The following is a 13,711-nucleotide window of genomic DNA, read 5'->3' on the forward strand; positions in this document are numbered from 1 at the left end:
TTGAAAATTGCTACAATATATGCCATTGAACTGTCAATAGGTTTTACCCGCATTAAATGTACTTACCATGAGAAAATGGGTTTTGAAAATGCTATGATGGTATATTGCATTTACACTTGTAACGCCTTTGAAAATTACCTCCTATGTTTGAACCTCAGGCAATGCAGTGTGAAGCAACTTGCCAAGGAGGAAGAGATTGCTGGAGAAATTGTAACTTGACTCTTCCTAAGAAAAATCTACCAATATACATCTACTCAAGCATTCTTCTTTATTTACCTATTGTTCTTACAGAATGGGAAAACAGCAAGTTTCATAGAAACAGAAATAACGGCAGAAAAGGACCAAATGGTCCATCCGGTCTGCCCACCAAGCTTATGGTTGTAACTACTGGCCCTACAAGCCACCTTTATAATTATCAGTTTCCCAGACTGTCAAAGTCCGGGTCCTTTTTTGGCTGCTGTTTCAGTCCAGTTCCCCTTTACCTCTTACACTGAAGCAGAGAGCAATGTTGGACTTGCATCAACAGCATAAAGGCTTATTGGTTAAGGGTAGTTACCACCATATTAGCAAGTTACTCCCATGCTTATTGGTTTTCCAAGATTGTGCAATTCAATGTCCTTGTTGGTTGCTGTCTGAATCTAATTTCCCTTTTCTTCTTTTCCCCCTGCTGTTGAAGCAGAGAGCAGTGATGGAGTTGCAACAACAGGATAAGGGCTTATTTATTTTATTTATTTATTTAATATGTTTTGTATACCGTCATTCGGTTTTGCCATCACAACGGTTTACAGGAAAAATATATGAGGACAAAGTAACATTGGGGTTTTAACAGAGAGTATCATAGTATCATAGTTGAAAAATTAGAATTTCCCCTTTAGAGAATTCCTCTATAATATATACTCTTCGAGCTATGACTATGAATGCCTTCGAGTTAAGACTAAGAATTTGCCTGCTGTTTTTTGTACTTTGAACTCTCCTATCTGTGTATATAGTTGGTTTACTCATATTGATTTATATTTATATCTAGTTTTCACCCCCCTGTTTAATGTACTCTATTGGTTATATGTAAGGGCCCCGCCCAAAAGTTAATCTTGTTCCGCTGTTATATGTAAGGGCTCTGCCCAAATGTTTTTGTTTTTTGTAAACCGATGCGATGTGTCAACGGATGTCGGTATAAAAGAGACCTTAAATAAATAAATAAATAAATAAATAGTTATTATATATAGGAAAAAGTTCTTGAATGACTATTATAGGTTTCGTGGTTGTGCTGAGATTTCATGGGTGGACCGGGTGGTATCTCTGTTTTCTTGGTGTTGTCCTTATTGGTTTAAGGGTAGTAACCGCCACACCAGCAAGTTACTCCCATGCACTCTTTTCTTCATTTACATACTCTAGCCTTAAGGGATCCGCAGTGTTTATCCCATGCCCCTTTGAAATCTTTTACTGTTGTCTTCACCACCTCCTCCGGAAGGGCATTCCAGGCATCTACCACCCTTTCTGTAAAAAAATATTTCCTGACATTGGTTCTGAGTCATCCTCCCTGGAGTTTCATGTTGTGACCCCTAGTTCTACTGATTTCTTTACAACAGAAAAGATTTGTCATTGATTGTGCATCATTAAAACATTTCAGATATCTGAAGGTCTGTATCATATCTCCCCCTGCACCTACTCTCCTCTAGGGTATACATATTTAGGACCTTCAACCTCTCCTCATAAGTCATTTGATGGAGACCCACCACCATTTTGGTCACCCTTCTCTGGAGCGCCTCCATCCTGTCTCTGTCCCCTTTGAGATACGGTCTCCAGAACTCAGCACAGTACTCCAAGTGAGGCCTCATCAAGGACCTGTACAAGGGTATTACAACTTCCTTTACCTTACTGGTTTTATCTCTCTCAATGCAGCCCAGTATTCTTCTGGCTTTTGCTACCGCCTTGTCACATTGCTTCGCCATCTTCAGATCAGACACTATCACCCCAAGGTCCCTCTCCTGCTCTGTGCACAACTGCCCTTCACCCCCATCACATACAACTCTTTTGGATTACCACACCCCAGATGCATGACTGCACTTCTTGGCACTGAAAAATAGATGACATATGTTTCATTTAAAAATATATTTTCGCAGTGGCAAAACAGATTCGATTTCTAGGTTAGATTTCTGGGCTGTTTGGGACTTGGGATTCTGCAGGGGTAATGATCACAGTCCCTGAGGGGGCGGGATTCTCAGTTATTGTGCAATTGCAACAGCTAAAGGCTGGAATTAGGGTCCAAACTAACTGAGTTCCAGAAAGAGTTTGAGAACCCCAGTTGAGGACTGTCACAGGGAGGCTGGCTGACTTGCAGATGGCAGATGTACAATAGGGGAAAAGCTCCCAGGTTGTTGCAAATGAAGGCTCATAGTACCTTAGACCAAAAGAGGCTGAGTCCAACTGAACTGGGCAACAAAAAATAGATGTAGGAATACGAGTGAGGTTATCAAATTTGTGGATGATACAAAATTATTCAGAGCAGTTAAATCACAAGCGGACTGTGATACATTACAGGAGGACCTTGGGAGACTGGAAGATTGGGCATCCAAATGGCAGATGAAATTTAATGTGGACAAGTGCAAGGTGCTGCATATAGGGAAAAATAACCCTTGCTGTAGTTACATGATGTTCCATATTAGGAGCTACCACCCATGAAAAAGATCTAGGCATCATAGTGGATAATACTTTAAAATCGTCGGCTCAGTGTGCTGCAGCAGTCAAAAAAGCAAACAGAATGTTAGGAATTATTAGGAAGGGAATGGTTAATAAAACGGAAAATGTTATAATGACTCTATATCGCTCCATGGTGAGACCACACCTTGAATATTGTGTACAATTCTGGTCGCCGCATCTCAAAAAAGATATAGTTGCAATGGAAAAGGCACAGAGAAGGGCAACTAAAATGATAAAAGGGATGGAACAGCCCCCTATGAGGAAAGGCTGAAGAGGTTAAGGCTGTTCAGCTTGGAGAAGAGACGGATGAGGGGGATAGAATAGAGGTCTTTAAAATCATGAGAGGTCTTGAACGAGAAGACGTGAGTCGGTTATTTACACTTTTGGATAATAGAAGGACTAGGGGGCACTCCATGAAGTTAGCAAGTAGCACATTTAAGACTAATCGGAGAAAATTCTTTTTCACTCAACGCACAATTAAGCTCAGGAATTTGTTGCCAGAGGATGTGGTTAGTGCAGTTAGTGTAGATGGGTTTAAAAAAGGTTTGGATAAGTTCTTGGAGGAGAAGTCCATTACCTGCTATCAATGGCCTCTGCTATTACTGGCATCAGCAGCATGGGATCTTCTTGGTGATTAGGTACAGGATGCTGGGCTTGATGGACCATTGGTCTGACCCAGCATGACAGTTTCTTAGGTTCTTATTTATTCATTAGCAAGCACCTAGGCATTTTCTCACATTTTGCCTTTTTAGTGAAATATATATATATATCCCCAAAACATGATATTTAAACACAGCACAAAATTGTTACAGTAAGATCTAAAGTAAACACAAAGCTTTGGCAAATTGGCCGTAGATGTTTAATATTCCTTAGCCACTAAGACAAATTTTCAATGTCAAAATTTTATAAAATTAGTACACTTTTCGGCCAGCCTCGTGGGAGTGCTATGTGGCGGGTCCCTGGTTCAATTCCTGAATTGGACCTTCTGTACCCCAAGTCAGCTGAGGATGCTGCCAAGGCAGCTTTCACAGCCTGGGGGGGGGGGGGGGGGAGAAGGAGGAATCATGGTCACTTAAGGATGATATCTGGCAGCAAGATTTACATTCCATGATAGAGGGTTCTGGAACCCTGGTGCATCGCTTCCAGGCTCAGGACCATTGATGCAATGACCAGACTAGGAAGAGTGGGAGTCTATACAAATTCTACGCACTATACAAAAGATAAGAACATGCCATACTGGGTCAGACCAAGGGTCCATCAAGCCCAGCATCCTGTTTCCAACAGTGGCCGATCCAGGCCATAAGAACCTGGCAAGTACCCAGATGATACCATAGCTTTCTTTCTGGGGGAAAGAAAAAAAAAAAAGGTGCCAGCACACACATGCAGGATACATGTTAAGAGACTACAGGGTAAATCAAACAGATGGAGGAAAAGGTACCAGTACCTTTTATTGGAATTCTGGCATCATGAGCCAGCTTTCAAAACGATCCTGGAATTTTTCCTTTATTTTGTTATTGTTATCATTGGAGCTTTTTTTCAGGGTGTATGTGCCGGTACATAAGAACATAACATAAGAACATAAGATATGCCATACTGGGTCAGACCAAGGGTCCATCAAGCCCAGTATCCTGTTTCCAACAGTGGCCCATCCAAGTCATAAGTACCTGGCAAGTACCCAAACATTAGATAGATCACAAGTACTATTGCTTATTAATTACCATCAGAGCAGTTTATGGATTTTTCCTCTAGGAACTTATCCAAATCTTTTTAAAACCCATTTACACTAACTGCTGTAACCACATCCTCTGGCAATGAATTCCAGAGCTTAACTAAGCGCTGAGAGAAAAAGAATTTACTTTGATTTGTTTTAAATGAGCTACTTGCTAACTTCCTGGAGTACCCCCTGGTCCTTCTGTTATTTGAGAGAGTAAATAACCAATTTACATTAACTTGCTCAAGTCCTTTCATGATTTTTGAGGACTTCTATCATATCGCCCCCACCCCCCATCAGTCGTCTGTTCTCCAAACCGAACAGCCTTAACTTCTTCAGTCTTTCCTCATAGGGCAGCCATTCCATGCCCCTTATCATTTTGGTCGCCCGTCTGCACTTTCTCCAATGCAGCTATATCCTTGTTGAGATTCGGTGACCAGAACGTCACACAGTATTCAAGGTGTGGTCTCACCATGGAGCAATACAGAGGCATGATGACATCCTCCATTTTATTTTTCATTCCCTTCTTAATTCCTAACATCCTGCTGGAAGAAAGAAGAGAAGGAAGGAACCCAGTAAACAGGCCTCCTGGATATTCCCACGGCATGACAGGCTCGCCTGACAGTGACACTGGAGCATGTTTTTTTTCATCGTAGACCCCCCCACCATTTGGAACTTACTGCTCACAGATATCAGGTAACAGGATTGTTTAAAAACATTTAAATCCTAATTAAAAACATTCCTCTTTAAAAGCAGCCATATTTTTGCTTGCTGTGGTCTTCGTATTGCTTTTGCTATAGTCTGCTGTCTTGCTGGTGGTAGTAATGTTGGACTGTAAGAGCTGTTGTGTTTTATTAACGCAAGTTCATTCTATGTTGTTTTATTTTGAGGCTGATGTCATTGTTTTGGTAGTAACTGATTTATGCATGCTTTAATTCTTGTACATCACCTATGGCCTGATGCATAGGCAATTAACACACTGTGCCAAAAAAAAAAAAAAACCCACTTTCAGATATACAAAGATGGTTTGTTAGAGATACTCTTAGCCTTCTAATGTTATTTAAAATATACAACGTGGGCAAATTTATCTATCTATCAAAACTCTATAAATATTACTTTTTTCTAATGGTAGTGTTTGGCAGTGAAGACATATACCAACAGTCCAACGAAAGACTTGAGAGGGAGCAGAAAGACTTTCAGAGCCATGTCCTATTGTTTAAAGTTCGTCATTTCAAAACAGCTTTCCACAGCAGACTACTGGATATAATTTACAGAAGTACTATAACGTTAACTGTGGCACACTAAGGGCCTACTTTACTAAAGCTTTATTCCCCATAGACATAGAATAGGAAAAGGGCCTTAACAAATTAGGCCCTAAGTTTGTAACAGAAAAGATACATAACCTAACATAAAATGAATTACCCTCTCTGCGGCAATCAGGATCTCAGGTAACAGGCAATGATCCATGGCATGCTGCAGCACTATCCTGAATTTCTTTCTGATCTGTTCTAGAAAAAGCAAATGTAAGCCCAACCATTGGCTAAACACCAATGGAGCCATAAAAGAATTTATAGTTCTTGGGGCAGGCTCTCTCACAAATCTCTTTCCCTGGGGCTTAGATTTTTTATTGGTCAGGGAAGAAATTCCTCCTTCAAGACCCGGAGTGGCAGGGGTGAGACACAGCCCACTCTTTCCTCTGGGAGAGGTATAAATCCTTTACCAGCTGTGAGTGTCCAAAAGCAAACTTTACTGAAGGTGAATCGGACAAGTAAATGGCACAGTTCAAACAGTTCATAGCACCGCAGAGCTGATCTTTCTCTGTTCACAAGCGGACTTCCTCTACCTGTGCGAAGGTTTCTCACTACCAGGGGCAGAAACCCTTGCCTCCGGGGCATGGATACAATGAGGTTCCTAGGTGGGCAGGAAAAAACCCCTCCAATGCTGGTAAAACCAATTTCCTCTCTCCCAGGGTGAAGACTCAAATTTGATCTTACTCGCAAGTTCTCCAGAAGTCTCTCTCCAAATCCCTAGATGGAAGCGATCCATACAGGAACACACAGCTCTCTGATGAGCCTTCTCCAGGGCAGGAGGGGGCAGCCAAACCCTTCCTCCCAGTTCTTTCAACCAAAATTCTCTTCCCAAAAACTGAATTAAAAAAAAAAATCGGAAGTTCTCTGCGTTGGGTCACCACCATACCGCTGTCCTCCAGGAGGTTTCAGAGGGGCAGATCTTCCTTATCCTGGGCTCCCCAGGGAAAGTTTCCCACATGTCATCTCTCTAGACAACAACCAGGGGGGTCTTGCAGGCTTCTTACAACAACAAAAAAATCTCTGAAATCCCAAAACAACTCTGGAGGAAACCCCAACCAGTCAGTGAGTGGACAGGAAGGGCAGCTTCCTCCAAAAAAATACAACAAAGGAAAAAAACCTCCTGCACTTCCTCCAAACTGCCTCCAAAGTTCTCAGGAGAGAGCTGCTTTTATTTCCTTACCAGGGAGACGTTGGTCCCAGCACCCTCAAAGGGAGGGGCTGAACCAAATGGTAGGTCCAACAATCTCCACCTCTCTGGTCCCCTAGCTAAGGGGTCAATGCAATACCATGCACTGTGGCTGGCACATGGCTTAACATGCGACCGGATGAGCGTCCATAACCCTCGATGCAATACGCGGATTAGCGCTTCCAAACCACCGTGCAGCTAATAGCACTCACCACATGTAAATTCCACGTAGAGGAGGCTATTAGCTAATATCTGAGATCCAAAAACTTTCCTGCGTGGCTAATGCGCTGGTTGTAATGCAGCAAATTTTATGCCAGTTTTCTATGCACAAATACTGCATCGGCCCCTAAATGAGTTAAACTAACGGCACTATTGATGATGAACCCCAGTGAGTCATTAAACAAATACCACAATTGCCGCATTCATCCAAAAATGGAAAAAAAATATATTGGTCCTCAGGAAGGAATAGTGCTTTCCACTGACAATATTACTTTTAGTTCTCTCTTTCAAGCACGATTCTCTGTATTTTCCACAGAGAATCATGGAAAATAGAGAGAAATATATTTCTCAGTTCAAATTTTGCCTCTGGAATTTTCACTTTGCATTGTTTCAACAAATCACATGACCTTACTTCGAGGCCATTCATTAATTTGTGGTATTTTTCCATTTTGGAAAATGACTGCTGCCCAGGCCCAGAGCTTAGTGGGCACTCCTGGCCTCCACTGGACTACCAGAGCCTATTTATTAAGGTAATGGGGTGTCCGAGGGAGTGGGCTTTGGGGTTCACTAGACCACCAAGGAGATTTTGATGGGTAAGGACGTGGTATGGGGTGGTCCATTGGGTCATCAGGACAATTTTTTTTAAAACAAGGGGGGGGCGCTTAGGATTGGGGCAAGAATCCCATCCTCCCAGCTTCCCGGGACCGGGTGTTGGCAGTGATGTGAGGTTGGGGGCAGGGTGGGTCTTGCCGCCAGCATATAAAAATATTATTAATTTTTTTTTAAATAGGATGCCTGCAAGGGCAGCCCGGTGGGGTGGTGGTGGTATAGTGGGGGTCTATGCAGACCCCTGAGGGTTTTTATATCATTGGTATGGGGGTACATTCTAGTGGCCCCTTTAAGGCTAGGCCACAGGTCTATCGAGATGTATACTAGCATCCCAATCCACCTGTGGGAAATTAGGAGTTGTAGTTAAATTGTAGCTAAGTTCAAGTCAAATAACACAGCCTGTGATTAGCATAGTTTAGGGCAGAAATGAGCCCATTAGCATGCATTTGCATTCTGATGAGTTCAATTAAATATGCGCACTGCCAGACCTGGAATAACATGAGATATTTCACACATTTTATGTTATCCCAGAGTTAGGCCATTTTCAGTGTAAAAACTGCGTTTTTCACGCAGTAAGTGGCCTAATATAGCTAAGTGAATGACTATGTTCTTCATCTCTTTCTGCTGTCCCTCCCACTTACATCACCAGCCAATCAGGGAGTCAGAAAGGACTTTAAATTTTCCTTCACTCCGGTGTCGCGTGCCTTTGGCGCGCGACACCCCTTCATACAGCCCCAAGTAAAGCCCCTTCGTACAGCCCCAAGTAAAGCCCCTTCGTACAGCCCCAAGTAAAGCCCAAGTAAAGCCCAAAACGTTTTACTTTGATTCTCTTTATTGATATACCTCCACACTAATTGTTATTAGTAAATGTCTACAACTACATTCTATTTTTTCTCTCTGCTTCCTATTTTATCCTCAGCTTCACTTTATTAACCATGAGAATCAATGCCATTCCTATTATGTACAAAAGTAGGAGACTCCCAGCAAATAAACAAGCTTCACCTTCTGTACCTCAAACGAAACATAAAAGGCTCCTACCAATCATGCTCTCTCCACTAAACCAATTCCTTGGTCTTTCCCTTTTTTCAATAACCCTACTGAATGCTCAATCTCTAACTAAAAAAACACACCTACTTCATGACTATCTTGTTGAAGAGCAACCAGATTTATGTGCCATCACAGAATCCTGGCTAAAACCAGAGGACATAGTCTTAATCAACCAACTTCCTCTACAATCATATGATATCTCTTCGGTACCCAGACCAAAAAAACGGGGAGGTGGTCTGTTATTAGCATCCAAAAAAAGCCTAGGTTTATCCCTTCACACAACCAACTCATCCCCCTCTCTCGAATTTGCTGTCTTTAAATCTCCTCACTTGCAAATAGGTCTCATATATGCTCCTCCAGGCCATCTAGAATCAGACCCTTCTCATTTAATAGAATGTATCGCCAAACACATCAACTCAGATACTCCGGCTATACTACTTGGAGATTTCAACCTTCATGTGGATGCTACACCCTGGTCCTCCAATTGCGAAATTTTCATCAACACTCTCAACCTCATGGGATTTCAACAATTAATAAACGAACCCACCCATAAAGCAGGACATACGCTTGATCTAATCTTCATCAACCAATTTCTTACCGTTTCTTCTCAAGCAGTTTGCTTACCAATCCCATGGTCTGATCACAAACTAATCACTACCTCCTTATCCATCTTCCATCCAAGCCCTACAACCTCACAGAAAACATCGATACAACTCAGAAAATTATGCAACCAGGATACCCTCAACTCACTTCTATCTGAAGAACTAAAACATCTCAATATATCAGATGCCAACTCAGCCCTCACATCCTGGTCCACTATAACAAAAAAAGTTGCTGACCTGACCTGCCCTGTAGTTTCCAAAACTAGTAACTCTAACAAAGAAAAGAAAAAGCCATGGTACACACCAGAACTTAGACATTTAAAGCGAGAACTCAGAAACAAAGAACTTATCTGGAGAAAAAACCCAACCAGTGCTAACACCTCAGCCTACAAAACCACCATGCACCAATACAGGATCTCCATCCTCCAGGTAAAGAGAGATTTTTATTCCCAAAAAATACACCACTTCATTTATGACCCTAAAGCTCTCTTCTCCTTGGTCTCTGCCCTCACCAATCCACCCACTTCCGTCATTCCAGAAGAAAATGCTGCAAACAAAGTTGAAGAACTGGCCACTTTCTTTAAGGAAAAAATTTCCAACCTCCTGAACCCAATAAAGGACCTTAAAAAAATCCTCCATATCATAATTTTCTCTCTTCTTCTTCATCACAAGCCACAAGTCTGGAGGCCTTCGAACCAACTTCCTCCATTGAGGTTGAAAACATCATTAAGAAACTTAAACCATCCTCCCACCCTCTTGATTTTATTCCTGTTAACCTTCTCATAGCATGCTCCAAAGTTATCGCTAAACCAATCGCTCAAATCATTAATGCCTCCCTAATGCAGGGCTTAGTACCTACCCCACTCAAACTCGCCATTCTGAAACCTCTTTTAAAAAAACCTAATCTATCTCCTGAAAATTTAGCAAACTTCCGTCCAATAGCAAATCTCCCTTTTATTGCCAAAATCCTCGAAAGAATAGTAAACCATCAACTCTCAGATTTCCTAAATGACAACAACATTCTAGCTTCTTCACAATTTGGCTTCCGCAAAAACCGTAGCACAGAATCCTTACTAATTTCTCTAGCTGACAACATTCTTTTCAACCGGGAGAAAAAACAACCTTGCCTCCTTATTCTCCTTGATTTATCAGCGGCTTTCGACACTGTTAACCATGAGATCCTCCTTAACAGACTAACTGAGATAGGAATCAAAGACACCATTCTCAGTTGGTTTAAATCCTTCCTCCAAGACAGGTGTTATAAAGTCAAAATTAACAATAATTAACATGGGCAGCTTGCACTTCCGTGTCCGTCCCCCCGCCTCCCCCGTCCGTTTTACCGGACCCCAATATATATTACACAAACTCCGTTTTGGTGAAACAAGGCCGCAGCATTTATTAATTTCATTAACACAAATTAACATATTATAATTTCCGGCACCCGAGCCGTCAGTGTTCACCGATCCTGTGATCCGGGCTTCCAAACAGGCGTCCGCCGTGATAAGCCAGTCCGCCACCATCTTACGGCCCCCTGCCGTGCCATAGCCGGGGGGCCATTCCTCCGGGCTGCCCACGCCCAATACACGCCCCTTTTCTTTCCCGAGGACTTCCGGTCCACTCCGACCTTGTCCTCGAAGTCCCCCTCCACCTTCCGGCTCGGGTACCCCCGCCACTGCTGCGACTAATGTCAAACATATACAACATTTTATTAACATCAACCTCGCCCCTACTGCTCCCTATGCTTCACGACCCTCCCCTTCGGTCCCTTCAGTCCTGCTAGTCTGGGTGGGTGGGTGGGGAATATTGCGAGCGCTGTCCCGGAAAAAGACCGGGCTCAGCGCTCGCTGCTGGTTAAAAGGGGGGGGGGCGCCAGCCTCGCGATACCAGCGAGGCTGACGTCACCCGCGCGATGACGCGGCGGCCTCGCCGTGCCGCGCGCGTCATCACGCTCCTCCCCCGCCCCCACGATGCCGCGGCCTTGCCGGGCCGCACTTGCGCTCACGCCCCACTTCCGGACCCGTGCCGCCCTTGCGCCGCCGCGCCGCCGCGCGGCCTCCCGGTCCCCCAGGTGAGCGTCGTCGGAGGGGGGGGAAGGAAACCGGCGGGGGGGGCCCTCCCCTCGGCAAGCGCCATGTTAAAGGGGGGCCCTCCCCGCATGGCGCGACTCGGCCCCTACTAACATGGGCAGCTTGCACTTCCGTGTCCGTCCCCCCGCCTCCCCCGTCCGTTTTACCGGACCCCAATATATATTACACAAACTCCGTTTTGGTGAAAACAAGGCCGCAGCATTTATTAATTTCATTAACACAAATTAACATATTATAATTTCCGGCACCCGAGCCGTCAGTGTTCACCGATCCTGTGATCCGGGCTTCCAAACAGGCGTCCGCCGTGATAAGCCAGTCCGCCACCATCTTACGGCCCCCTGCCGTGCCATAGCCGGGGGGCCATTCCTCCGGGCTGCCCACGCCCAATACACGCCCCTTTTCTTTCCCGAGGACTTCCGGTCCACTCCGACCTTGTCCTCGAAGTCCCCCTCCACCTTCCGGCTCGGGTACCCCCGCCACCAGCCCAGGACAGGGCCAACTTGTCCCGGGCCCCCCCCCCCCATTGCTGCGGCCCACCCAACTTCCCCCTCCCTTACACCAAGGCCCGCTCTAATGCTTCCTGTATGGCGTTATTAAAGATATCGTAGCCAATGTCAGACAGGTGTATCTGATCTGCCCGATATAAGCCTGCGCATGGCTCGTCTGCCCAATCGTGCCTAATTGGATGTATGCCGTTTTGCTGAGCCCATAGCCCCACCTGTCTATTAATTTTCTTTCTGCCCCTTCCCCATAGCTTGCTGCCCTGCCATTTTATCCGCGGTATGATGTCCGACCATATGAGGGTAGCCCCCGGCGCCATTTCCTTGATCGCTGCTAAATCCCCTTTTATCATGTCGATTAACTGCTTGGCTGTATGCGCCCCCATATCGTTTCCCCCTAGGTGGATGACTATCGCGTCCGGTTGACGCGACAGCCCCAAGTTGCGATGCAGCTCTGTCAATAGCTGGGCCCACTTCATCCCTGACCTCCCCAGCCATTTTAGCCTGACCCCTTTCGGGGCCAGGCCCAAATGTAGGCCATATGTCCTTTCCTGCGCCCGCTTGGCTGCCCATCTCACGAAGGAGTGTCCCACTATCCATGCTACCTTCAACTGGCTCCATGTATCTGCGGGTGAAATTAACAGAATTAGTTCACTGATTGCACGGAATCCGGCCTCACGTATCTCTTAACAATTGCGGATTGCCATCGCCCAATTTTGCGAATGGTTTCCATCGGCAACCCCGCTTGCGCCGCGCTAGTCGCCACCCCGATCCGGAATGAATGAGTTCCATATTCCCTTGGATCCAAACCTATGCGTTCCAATACCATGCGCAACACCGCTGTGAACTGATACTTGGTCAGCGGTACTCCATTCCCGTGGACCAGAAAGTGGTCCCCCCCCTTAGGCCTGGCGCGCACGTAATTTTTTATGTTCCTTACCGGACAGGTTACCTGCGCCCCCGCCTTCACCAGTTGTATGTCCACCCCTCTCGCCTTCTGATCGGTCTTGGATTTGTGTATCCGAAGCCTGATAACCGTTCGTGTACCTGCACGTTGCTATATAATAGGCCGTTATTACCAGCATCATTCTTAGATGGTGCCACCAGCTCACTTACCCTTAAGGCGGCGAAGAACGCCGTACAGAAGGCCGCCCTAAACAATGCTGCCTCCAATGGCTCGGTGCACACCTGCTGAACCGCATACCACATTTTTACCAAGACCTCGTGCGTTATGGGTCTCCTTTTATCCCCTTGCCATGTCACCTCCCTCGCCCATCCTGTCAATAGCTTTTTCACTAGGAAGAAACTGAGCGGGTCCCCCAAGCCCTGTGCCTTCGTAAAGAAGGCGAAACCCGCCAAGTGGTTTATTGTGGCCCCTCTGGACCAACCTGACTCCTTTGCCCATGCTATGAATTGCGCCACCTGCTCCGCCCTCACTATCCCTACCGTACCACCTTGCCCCTGGAGAAACTCCTGCACCCTAGCGTAACCCCTGCAGTATGCTCTCCAGGTTGCCGGGGCCACCGACGCCCTCAGCAATCCCTGCCCGACCTCGCTCCAATTAGCCATAGGTGGTCTGGTATTGGGACTCCCTCCGCCTCTGCCTCCGGCACCTGTTGGCGAAAAAGATCCCACTTAGCCCTTGATAACGCGTCGGCCACCTGATTTCGGACACCGGGTACATGCTTCGCCCTTAATGTTATGTTCAACTGCAAACTCCGCAACACCACCTCCCTAAGCAAA

At 45.4% G+C, this 13,711-nt stretch overlaps 1 protein-coding gene across 3 annotated transcripts in view; it reads right to left on the bottom strand.

Annotated features, from left to right (window-relative positions):
- Positions 1-13,711, bottom strand: part of PAM (peptidylglycine alpha-amidating monooxygenase) — a 780,628-nt gene that overhangs the window by 65,078 nt on the left and 701,839 nt on the right. The window lies entirely within an intron of this gene.

Source organism: Rhinatrema bivittatum, chromosome 1 (genome assembly GCF_901001135.1).
Source record: "Rhinatrema bivittatum chromosome 1, aRhiBiv1.1, whole genome shotgun sequence".
In the NCBI taxonomy this organism is placed as follows: Eukaryota; Metazoa; Chordata; class Amphibia; order Gymnophiona; family Rhinatrematidae; genus Rhinatrema; species Rhinatrema bivittatum.